The following is a 12,552-nucleotide window of genomic DNA, read 5'->3' as shown; positions in this document are numbered from 1 at the left end:
ACCTGCGCAGCCCGGCAGCAGCCGCCCGCCGCTCCTCATGCTCCTGTCCGCTCCGCCCGGGCTCCTTCCTCTCTCGGGGAAAGCCGCCTTTTTCGTATTTTTTTTTTCCTTTTTTTTTTTTTTCTTCCCTCCTCAGAACTCGGTTTCCTATATTTCAGCAGTCCGCGCAGCCTGAACGGAAGTTAAATACTTACTTTTTTTCAGAGGGACGGCAAAGGCAGTTGACACTGATTTACCCTTGAAATGCTGAGATATTGTATTACAGCCCTTGGCAGCGAGTCACTGCCGGGGTCCATTTCTCTTTTATTATTATTACTCCCTTTCCAAGACTCTTGATTGTGGAAAAGAAAAAAGGAGAGAGAGAGAGAGAAAGGAAGTCATCCTACCTAACTAAAAACTCTCTTTTTCATTAATTCAGATAGTTGTTTCTGGAACTTTTAAGTACTTAAGAGCACCTCTTTTGATTGTCACATTTCAATTTTTCTTTTTTTTCTTCTTCCCCTCTGGCTAAAGGAGCAGAATTTCAGCTTTGTGTCTTGGGAACTCTGCTTTGTTCCATATGTCTCCAAAACGATTCCGTGCCACCTTGCAGTCCATTTTGAACAAATACTGTATGCTGTTCCTCAATTAATCATTCTTATATTACAGTTTTAGAAGAGTGATGGATAGAGGTTTTGCTTGTTCATGTATGTCTGGGCTTCGTCTGCCCAGCTGAACCCCAGCTAACTCTTAGCACACCTTGAGTGCAGTCATTATTTCCTTCTCACCTTATTTCATTTTTGTGACATTTCAACATTTTGTTAAACGTCAGAGATAACCTTCTCCAACTGTTGTTTATTCACTTATTCCCTGCACAGAGAAGCCCCTTTCGTGAATTCAATAGCGGGAAACAGATGTTCAGACTTCTGTTTCTCTTAATGCATGGATGTAGATTGTCTTGTTGAGTTTCCTAATGGTATCATGTTATCGCTTTCCGTAAGAGCGCTCCAGTCAACCAGCACGCTTATTTTTTTTTCTTTCACAGCGTAGATTCACTTAATTAAATTGTTCTAGCCAGAGCACATTACGTATAATTATACTGAAAGAATTGTCTTAACCCGATTGCTATAAAGCACATCAAGCTGACCCTTATTTTTCATTTGCATTCATTTTTTTGTACTCTGATCTGCTGGGAAAATTTGATTTGCACAATTAATGCCGGGCTATTCCTCAATAATTGCACTGTAAGCAAATTCCTCTTCTCTGAGCAGCAGATGTTCAATTCTGGACAATCAGAATGGCCACGTCTTTCGTTATTTGTTGTATTCCTACGCTCATATTATGCTGGTCTGATGGACTATTAACTGCTGCGATGAGTGCTACTTAAATGAGAGCATTTCATCAGCATGCTGATGTATTTAACTATCAAGAGTTCTAGCCACGTAGTAGATGGGTAACAGAATTGCATAGAATCCTAGTTTTGTTCTGGGTAGTAAAATGTGGACGGCCCTGACCATGACAGATTTCTTTGGTTGGTCCAATTTCTCAGTCAAGGAAAAAAAAAAAAAAAAAAAAAAAAAGAGGGAGAGAACGAAAGAAGAAAGCCCTCAGAAGAAAGCCTTAATGTGTTCTCTGGAAGTTACAAGATTCCTACCAAGTTTAGGAATTTCATATAAGGAGTTAGGCTGAATTAAGTTAATTCCATGTACGGAGTTAAGATGAGGCTTTTCTGGACCACAAGCAATAAACCTTGTATACACTTTTGCATATGAAGCAGTGAGAAGGACTGAAAGGGCAGTTGTAAGATCTCAAAGCCCAGGTTGGTTATGCACTCCTTGATGTGGTAGCTTGTCCCAAAGAATAACCTAACAGATGCTGATAGTAGCAGAGCATACATTGACAAATGAATCATCTATGTGAATCGTTTTATCCTTATTATCATTTTGATCATATTTCTCTTTTACTATCATTCCACAAAGAATCAATAGCGGACTAGCAAATGCAACACCATTACAACTGTTAAGAACAAAAACCTGTGACTTAGATCAAATCTTATGCACGCAAGACTGAGTGGAACACAGTGCCAAGTATGCATCTGCAATGTACATTAAATGAATGCTACGGACGTTTCACCAGTGACACCACAGTTACGAGTGCACTGAGCTTCACACTTGAAGCAGGAATACAACTTTTCTGTTTCATGCTTTAAGATTTGAATTTGGCTTTCAAATTTGACATAACTCCCCGCAGCAGAAATACATTTTTTACATAAAGTTATTTCAATAACATTCTTGCTAACCTTTGTAGAGGAAATACACAAGTGTTTCCTTGTGAAATCTTAGCACTTCGTTCACTATTTTTCCACATAAATAATCTTCTCTCCCCACACCTTCAACTTCCAGCGTCCATACATTCTGATCATATTTCACAGAATCACAGAATCACAGAATTTCTAGGTTGGAAGAGACCTCAAGATAATCAAGTCCAACCTCTGACCTAACGCTAACAGTCCCCACTAAACCATATCCCTAAGCTCTACATCTAAACGTCTTTTAAAGACTTCCAGGGATGGTGGCTCCACCAATTCCCTGGGCAGCCTGTTCCAATGTCTAACAACCCTTTCAGTAAAGGGTTGTTTCTGACACTTCATACTTTTGATATGATATGAGGATGACTGTGCACATGAAGACGATGATTTGAAGACAGACTTGGAAAGAAGAAAGAGAAGGAAGACTTACAGAGACTGAGGAAGGTAGAGCCTGTTTGGAAATCATACAGTCACAGGGAAAACCTGAGCAAAATCGTTACCATGACTAGGACAAAATGGTTCCACACATCGTCACTGATATAATTTTGACTGTAGAGATAGACAGAGAGGTGTCTAACCTGCTTACATGCAGCAAATTCTATCCAAAGATGTGAAAAACTATGTATGTTTTGGGACCACAAGTCAGGATTCAAAAATTACAGAAGTTTTACTCCACCTTGGTTGCACATTATAAACCTTGACATTTAGATAACTAGACATGAAATTCTGGAGCACAAGGTCAACAAGGATGATTACAATGGCCTATTTTCCTCCATGAAATTCGTCAGCCCTGGTCTAGAAATGTCTTAAAATCAACACACCTGGTGGCCAGCGGATGCTATATCATTCTTGCAGGTCAGCTACTGGTAGGAAGAGAAAATTACCTGGAGCAAGGGGTTATCAATGCACAGCCAGCTCAAGTAACAGTCACTAAACAGGAGGAAAAGAAGGGAGCAGGAAGAGGGAGAACACGGAGAGGCATTTGGAGTTCTTGGTGGGCAGAGAAGAGTCACAGGCATCATGTTTGCCATATCCCTAGACTTTGAACCTTCTCGGTTCAAGAATAACTCAGCGTCCTGCAGCTTGGCGTTGGAGCAGGCTCACACTTGGCTATTACTATTTCAAGAGGATTCTAACCCCAAGTACTCCTCCTTCACTATGTAACCGGGGTCACAATTCACTAGTCTAATATCAATTATATATAATGGATATAATGTAATTTATGACAGACATCCCAATTCTTTATAGACTCTTAAAGCACATGACTATACAGCCATTAAATGGGACGTTTTGGTTAGCTAAGAGAATAGAGACAGCAGAGAGCAACCGACACACAGCTGCAGAAATGATGAATAAAGTGTGTATTTAGTACAGAATGTCGTACCTGTTGACTTTCATGCTTTTTACCACTTAAGGGACTATGGGTAAAGCTGAAATGAATTCAGCCATGAGTGATTTTCCATTTTAATTATCATGGAAATAAGGCCTGCTCTAAGTTAATTCCATCCTCCAATAATTCAGTTCAATGCACACAATGATTTTATAATCAATTGTACTTTGATCAAATCTGCAGTGGAATACCCATTTTAAAGCTCTATTAAGACTTTGCAAACAATTCCTTCAGTACAAGAGTAAAATGCTTTGTTCTTCCATCTTGCAAACTTACTATGCTAGAAATGTAATTTAATCAACATACAGTTATGTTACCTTGGATAATTACAACTGCCATGAAAATCTTTGCTTTATGTCTTATATGTGAAACCAACAGCTGTAATCTGAGAAAAATAAGTTTTTGTCATGGCAAGCCTAAATAAAAGTTAACTGCTTACTCTGTATCATATTTATTAAAACCTATTTATTGTTAATCTTTCGGTCAAGGTAGACACCTAGATTAAATTAGACCCAGGAACAGTTTTCCATCATTATAGAATACACATACCTGAATTGATGTACCATGCACCAGCATATATAAACTGCTTAGAAGCTCAAGGTGCATAGTACAAGCCTCTCGGAGACCTATCTTATGGATATGCACTACTGGCAAGAAGCTGTCACAATTCTGATTTTTACAGAAAAATATTTTTTGACTGAGAAGGTCATAATAGTTTACTCATGGATACAGAGCTTACAGCTGTCATTCCAAGAAAACTACTGGAGTTGACACAATGATTAGCAGGCCAAATTCTATGTTCTGTTTGACAATGAGATTATAACATTATAATCTGTCTCCAAACAAACCAGTACCTTAAATATTAACAAGAATGACAGATTGTTATTTTATTTTCTTAAATAGGAGGAACTCAGATATCACATTGATAAGGATTATTTAAATGACAACGGAGATTACATAGGCCTCATGGCATTTTTCTTCCTTCCTGAAGTAACTGAAACTGAAGAAGAAAACTCCAAGTCATATATGTAACTGCATTCCTGTCTCTATGAGACAGTATAGCAATTGCAAGTGACTTAGAAGACTATACAACTGAAACCAACTCAAATACCTCTCAGCCCAAATGTAAACAGTGATGGGAAAATGCATATTTGATTCTCGGATTTTGCGTACTGCTTGGTCAGACAAATTAATCATACTTAATTCAGTGCATCATCATCTTTTCTTTTCTCATACACCTCTCAGAAAGTAAATTTATCTGTAAGGAGAGTTTTGCCACAGGGTGAGATGAACTTATTGATATTATCAACTTCACTCTGTTCTCTGTTACATCAATGTAACTACAGACTAAATAGCTTGTAGTTGAAACCAGTTTCAGCAACATTTTCTGTTTGCATATTCACTATCAAAATAATTTAAAGAAATAACAATTATATCCATAATGCTTAGTATATACAATGCTACTGAGCACAACTAAACATCAATAATCTCTTCTACTGTTACATACATATTACAGAACAAGACTCTGTAGTGGGTTTCTTCCTGTGATGGACAAATCATTAAAATAAGATGCTGTTGCAAGTCAAATTAAAGCACCAGAATTTAGCTCCTAAGAGCACAAGAGCACCAGTGAGAAAAAGAGGATTCAAGAATGCCAGCAACTACCAAAACATCATTGCTTTGTTGTATCAGAAATGTTCTGGGATTTATATATGTATATACATATTAAAATCAGATTCTTGTATTCTTTGTACTCAAAATACACAAAATAATCTTCATAGGAGTTAACTGATAGATGCTGTGCTTTGGAAAGCAATTTACAAACAAAATGTAAAAATTCCAGATGCACACGTTTTTTCAAAGTAACAAACTTTCCAGACCAAGAATACCAGAAGACCAATTCATTACTTAAGAATTCAAAACATTTTTAAAACAGAAAATGTTCTAACAGACTAATAACACCTGCTCCCTCTTGGTTGGTCAAAACTCTGCCTTTCCTCATTGTATCTTCACCTTTCTATGTCTTGCTTCTCCTAACACATACCTAGGTTTCCTCTTATAATCATTAGTATTCCTTGCTTCAATTTCCCCTTGCAGTAACTTATTCCCTATGTTTATTGGACTGTGTATGAAATTATTTTGTTCACTGGAGCAATTTCAAGAGTCCAATTCAGGATCTTATTTCCATATGAAAAACCCCCATAAAGCAGCAGATTTTTTGGCTATCTTCCAAGTTCAAATCAACTTTTTGCACATTGCTCTGCTCATGAAGTAAAAAGCAACAGACAATTCTACCCCATTTGAAGTGATGCATGCTCACAAAATGCGTAACTCTAATAAACTCGCCTTTGTAATGACAGAATTCAAGAGCTTTATTGCCTGTCCAAAAATGTGGAGGAAAGAGAGGCAGAGCGGTCCTTACAAGAGCAAATTTGGTGCTCTTCAAGTCTGACTTTCTTTCCATACTACCTTCAAAGCACTTCCAGCCCTTCTCCTGGTGTTTTTGACACTACTTTTCAGCAATTATTCCTCAGCCCTATATTTTCTCCACCAACATTTCAAATTCGCTCTCCTCAGAAGCTATTGTTTTTCTTCCCCATTTTGAGATAGTATTGCTATTCTTTTCCAGTTCCCTTCTCCTCTAACTGCTCAGCTCACTCGATTTTATACCTTAGGGAATGCCTTGATTCCAGCACTCCTTTTCATTCTTCTATGGAAGAAGTATCATGGAAGCACTCCTAATGGAAAGAACATTATTCCCCGTGTCACATTGCAAAATGAGACAAAATGAATGCAAGCTCATTTAATAAGTTATTCCTGTCTCGTGGGAGGTTAGGAGACTTCGTTTCTTTTGCTAGCCCTGCAAACTAATCTGTTGTACAAGTTTCATCAAATTACTTTTTATTTCAATTTTCCCATCTGTAAAATAGGCATATGCATAAAAACTTCCCCTTGTAAAGTAGTCCAACATTAACAAATGGAGAGAATTCTATAAAGATGGGCCCAATATATTAATTTAATTTATTGAAGAGTCCTGCATATATTTCCTTTCTCTGTCTTTCCTCCTTCTTTACACTGCAAACCGTGTATCTGGTAATATGCTATTAGAGAAGGGAAGTTAAGAGGTTTGGGAATAACCTTGGCTCTGATACTCACTTGCTGTCATAAGAAAATAAGAAATCTGTGATCTTGGAAAAGTTACTTATCCTTCCAGATACTTCAGATTTCTGATCTATAAGATGCAATATAAATATGTCATGGCAGTTGTGAGGTAAGAGACTCAAATAATTTGATGTCATAGACTGAGAATTCAATAGAAATGAGAACATTACTTCTTTAAATGTATTACCTCTTTTGCAAGCATTCTTCTTGCTGTGTAGAAATTACTCAATTCCAGCATCAGCCTTGCCTGTGACATTATTCTTCATGTAGGGGCATGTTGTGGAATGACAGTTTCCTTCAGCAGAATCCTCCCAGATCCCAGCCTTGCTGTCTGAAATGCGATAAGAGAATATCTAATTGCTGACAAATGACTAGCATTTATATTTTCAGTCTGTTTTTTTTTCAGGCAAAAGTAGGCTTATACAACTCTGGAAATTTCATATTTAGGAGGACATTATTTTGCATAGATGTTACTTCAGCATCTGTAATCCACAGATCATCCTCCTCCAGTTTCTCTCTCTTCATTCGGAATGCCTTTTTATTCTTGCTCTTAGCCATACCAATATCAAAATTACTTTGTTTTGTTCAACAGGTTTCTTGTTCAGCCCAAAAGCAAAGCATCAAAGCCCAGTGTGCTCTTTGGTTTCCTTTTAGGGAGGAGCCTGACATATCTCTGTTTATACTATAGCCTGTGCCTTGGGCATGTTTTCCTAATTGGAGCTGGCTGAAGCTTTTCTGCTTTCCTGCTGCCTGTCATAGGCTGAATTACAAACGATGGTGAGACCGGTTACCCAACTCCCTTCATTAATGACATATGCTGCTGAAACACATTGAGAGAATTTCAGAAAGATCAAATTTCAGACCAACCTTGAAACCAGATGCCCAAATCCAATAATGAGGCAAGAAAGCTATAGATAGAAAGCTAGTGTTTTACCTTGTGAACGCTATAGTCATGCCTCCAAATGAGACCAGGGTCAGAATTCCAGTATTAAGGATAATTCTCTATCATCTTTTAACTTAACATGTTGGCTCAAGTCCAAATAAACAACCCACAGAATATTTAAATCAAGAAATAATGCAACAAATGTGAAAAACACTTGTGCAAAATATCACAAACTTGGTGAGTGAGAAGAATTAGGAACAAAAGAGACTAAACAACAACTGAAATTTCAGATCAGGTATCCGATAGTATGAGGTACGTGAATGCTGGTAACTTTCTGTGTAATCTGCTATCAAGTGCTTCACTACTCATCTGTGGCTCTCAGGCTTTATTCAACCAAAAAGGATGGTAAAAACAGTACTTTGACATACTTCAATCTTAGTTTACACAAATGGTAGCGTCTAAATCCTTCATAAGGGCTATGTGATTTCCATACCAGCAGTTAAACGTGAAATTTTGATCAGGAAAAAATTATATATATATATATATATAAATAGAGAGAGAGAGAGAGAGAGAGAGAGAGTATATATATATATATATATATATAATTATCTACTAAGACATCACCAATGATCCACATCTTCTGCTTTATCAAACACTAAGTCTTACTGGACATAGATAGAAATCACAACTTTCTTAGGGTAGCTTTAATTTTCATTATTCTAATAATAAAAATGAATAAATAAATACAATGGTCTAAATAGAGTGGATAATCATATTTCACATTCTGTATATAGTCTGAGTTCATGGGATGCTTCTTCATTAAATGCTACAGAAATAAAGAGAAATGTTAAAGAAGACAAAACATTTACACTACTTTGAAAGCAAATCAAATACAAAGAATGCCAGACACACAATATGTAAATTTTGGAAAAAGGATTCTGGAATCTCTCTCTTTGAAAAGATAGTGAAAAATTCTCAAATCTAACATAGACTCCCAGTTTTGCAAAGTTCAACACAACTCTCCCCTGGGGCTTGGAACAATGAACAGGGTTTTGTTGAAGATGGCGGCCATTTGCATGAAGACCAGTTATAACTGAAGTGTTCTGTGAGCTGTTAAGAACTGAAGCACTGAGTCTGTTTCGGGACAAATTTAAGAAGAAATCCATGACCAAACCTGACTAAATAAACTTCTGTTAGTATTACAACTGGAGAAATATTCAGAACACATCTGAAGTCACTGTTTGCAATTTGCTAATTAATCCAACACGTAATAAAACTAACAAAACTGAAATCACATCTGTGTAGTTTTTGTTTGTTTGTTTGTTTTGTTTTTAAACCAATACCTTTGTCAGTACTTCCTAGCAGACTAGTTAATTCAAACGATCTGAGATAACGGTGCATTAGCCAAAGTAGCAAGTTAAGCAGACAAAACACATTTATCTGCACGCTGCATATCTGTAGGACAATTTACTTTGAACCAATGTAGCGTGTATAACTTGAGCCTTACGTGTTTAGTATGAAGCCTAAGTACACATCTTGAATTCATTCCCGTGAAAATTTTGTCAAGACTGCAGAAGAAAAGGACTTGGAAATCAGGAAGAACAAAATACTGTTAGAAAAAATGATATCTTCCACCACAGGAACAAACAACAAAATAAATAAACAATGGTCTCCTTAAGCAAAAGGAGAAGCAAACATCTTTTCATTCTAAGCCTACTGTCTGAAGAACCATTGCATCCTACCAGGCCATCTCTACATTTCCAGCTCTTCCTCTCTTGCAGTTCTTCCCACACCAGCCAGAGAAAATAATTTTCAACCAGGCTATTTATCGCAACTGTCTCAACAGGAGAGGGTATTTCCTTTTCTTTTTTTCTGAGCCCTTTGAATTGATCAAGTTAGCAAAGAGCAGTTCAAACCAGTGAACAATCACTAAAAGTATAAGAAGAGGTTAAAACTTTTCCAGCAGAAGGCTGGAAAGTGTCTTACCCGAAGCTGAACCTCCCAAACAAATGCTTTGCTTAGAACAAAAATTTGGGGGGTACAGGTAACCATACATCCTCAATGTTACTATACGATTAGAATGCTTTTAGAAAATATTTCAGTTTTTCAAATGTTTTAAATAATTTCATTTTAAATGGTCATTTAAAAACTAGGTAAGAAAATTAAACAAAATTAAACAAGATTGTTTTCCTTTTGAAACTAATATTTTTATTTATCCCAAGTTATTTCATTTAATAACTTAATTCAGTAAAAAAATTTAACCCCTCAAATGACCATTTAACTACCCAAATAAATAGAAGCAAAATTCATTTTAAGATTACAAATCTACTTAGATTTCTCCCAGGGAAATGCTTTGGACTATTCTTTCAGATGAATCATTTCTATACTACAGCTTGTATCATCTATCCATTATGAATGAAGTATTCAGGTGAGTTACACACAGAGTATATACCATAAATATAATTCCTGCCTAAAGCTTCAACCCTGAATATCTTCTGGGTGCACTGGATGCTTTTCTTAGATGAGTGAGGATCCCTAAGCTAGACACAAGAATTTCTATTTACACACAATTTTTTGAGAGATTTAAAGACCCCTAGGCATCTGGTTCCCATTGACTTGCTATTGCATCCAGGCATGTGACTCCCTTAGGTGTTTTTGAACTGTTAATCGTAGGCAAGTTAGGTCTAGAAGACTAGCTCCAAACTGTCCGTTTTCAAAATACTACTAGATCCACAGATCCAGCTTTTCCTAAAAATAAAAAGGAACTGACTCCAGTCCTTAAGGGTCATAAGTTGTTAGTTAACAGAACTTTTCTGAACAATTGATGAGCATCATCATTTCACAGAAATAGAGAGACAAATAATACTCCATTGTGTTATTTTCTCTGTGCAGGGTGCACAACTCCAATAGATTTATTAGAGAGTAATTATTGGAGACGTTTCAAATGTATTTCTCTAAAACAAAGGAAGCTATTGTAACATTAAGAAATATGAAGATGCTTGCAGCAGTGGTTTCAACTGAAAATAGTGTTTTCATTAGAAGTAATTGAACTAATATGAATTTGATTATTTCCAGGTTTAATACTGTTACTTTTTTTTTTTTTTTTTTAAGGGGGGAGGGAGGATTTTTAATGAAGCAAACCTTTTGTTTAGACCTTTATCTTAATTCCATGAATTCAACAATTCAACTTCACCCATCACCTTCATTCCATCCACAGCTGTGAACCACAAAGAACTTTTTTCTGATGGCTTTTAGGTTTAACGCAAATATCCTATGTGCTACCATGTCAATTGTCTTTTTTGTTGTTGTTCATTTTTTCCCATGGTTATTCTTTTCTGTAAGTACAATTCATTGTTTTTAACACTGATAATTTCCTGTCTTACTCAGGTAGCCAGCAGCAGTATTTCAGGTTCAGCTATGAACTAGCATATTCAAATACATATATTACGTGTATTGTGATGCTTATTGGTTATCTAACCCTTAACTTTCATTCAGCATTGGACTAGGAACAAATTCATAACCAAAAGAATACGAAATTAATATAAAAAATGCAAGTCATCACTATTATGGAATACTGTAACACTAGATGAAAATATTTGGGTTTCCCAGCATTTCTACAAAGTACCAGAATTTTCAAAGAATCATGGAATGGCCTGGGTTGAAAAGGACCTTAGGGATCATCTAGTTTCACCCCCCCTGCTCTGGGCAGGGTTGCCAACCACTAGAGCAGGCTGCCCAGAGCTGCATCCAGCCCGGCCTTGAACACCTCTAGGGATGGGGCATCCACAGCCTCCCTGGGCAACCCATTCCAGTGCCTCACCACCCTCTGAATGAAAAACTTTCTCTTAATATCTAACCTAAATCTCCCTGTCTTAGTTTAAAACCATTTCCCCTTGTCCTATCACTATCAACACATGTAAACAAGTGTTCCCCATCCTGTTTATAGGCTCCCTTCAAGTACTGGAAGGCTGCAATGAGGTCTCCCCGGAGCCTTCTCTTCTCCAAGCTAAACAAGCCCAGTTCCCTCCACCTTTCTGCAAAGGAGAGGTGTCCAGCCCTCTGATCATCGTAGTGGCGCTCCTCTGGACCCATTCCATGCGCTCCACATCCTTTTTGTGCTAGAGTCCCCAGGCCTGCACACAGTATTCCAGGTGGGGTCTCACAAGAGCATAGCAGACAGGGACAATCTCTTCCCTTTCCTTGCTCGCCACCCCTTTTTGATGCAGTCCAGGACATAGTTGGCCTTCCAGGCTGCAAGCACACACTGCTGGTGCATGTCCATCTTCTCATCCATCAGGACCCCAAGTCCTTCTCCACAGGGCTGCTCTCAAGTTCTTCTCCCAGTCTATATAAATACCTGGGATTGCTCCAGCCCAAGTGCAACACCTTGCACTTGGCTTTGTTGAACCTCATTAAGTTCTCATGGGCCTACTTACCCAGCCTATCCATGTCCCTCTGGATGGCATCCCTTCCCTCCATTGTATCGACTGCACCGCTCACCTTGGTGTCATCTGCAAACTTGCTGAGGGTGCACTTGATTCCATTGTTGATGTCATTGATAAAGATGTTGAAGAACACCAAACCCAAGACTGACCCCTGAGGGACACCACTTGTGACTGACCTCCACCCAGACATAGAACGGTTGACCACAACCCTTTGGCTGCCACCAGCCAACCAGTCCTTTATGTACCTAACAGTCCATCCTTGGAGGGTCACTAAGATGATCATCCAAACCTCTCCAATTTAGAGAGAAGAATGTGGTGAGGGACTGTATCAAAGGCTTTGCTCAAGTCCAGGTAGATGATATCCATTGCCCTTCCTTTGTCCACC

General features: G+C 37.8%; 1 protein-coding gene across 3 annotated transcripts in view; it reads right to left on the bottom strand.

Moving 5' to 3' along the window:
• Window positions 1–291, bottom strand: part of GAS2 (growth arrest specific 2) — a 90,644-nt gene extending 90,353 nt beyond the window's left edge. For 2 of the 3 annotated variants that reach the window (XM_072039160.1, XM_038179477.2), the window contains exon 1: window positions 3–180. The gene's annotated coding sequence lies outside the window, so the exon portion shown is untranslated. The other variant, XM_038179481.2, reaches the window with a different exon arrangement.
• Window positions 292–12,552: the final 12,261 nt, after the last annotated feature.

Source organism: Anas platyrhynchos, chromosome 5 (genome assembly GCF_047663525.1).
Source record: "Anas platyrhynchos isolate ZD024472 breed Pekin duck chromosome 5, IASCAAS_PekinDuck_T2T, whole genome shotgun sequence".
NCBI classification, from domain to species: Eukaryota; Metazoa; Chordata; class Aves; order Anseriformes; family Anatidae; genus Anas; species Anas platyrhynchos.
This window is presented reverse-complemented; position numbering and strand designations above follow the sequence as displayed.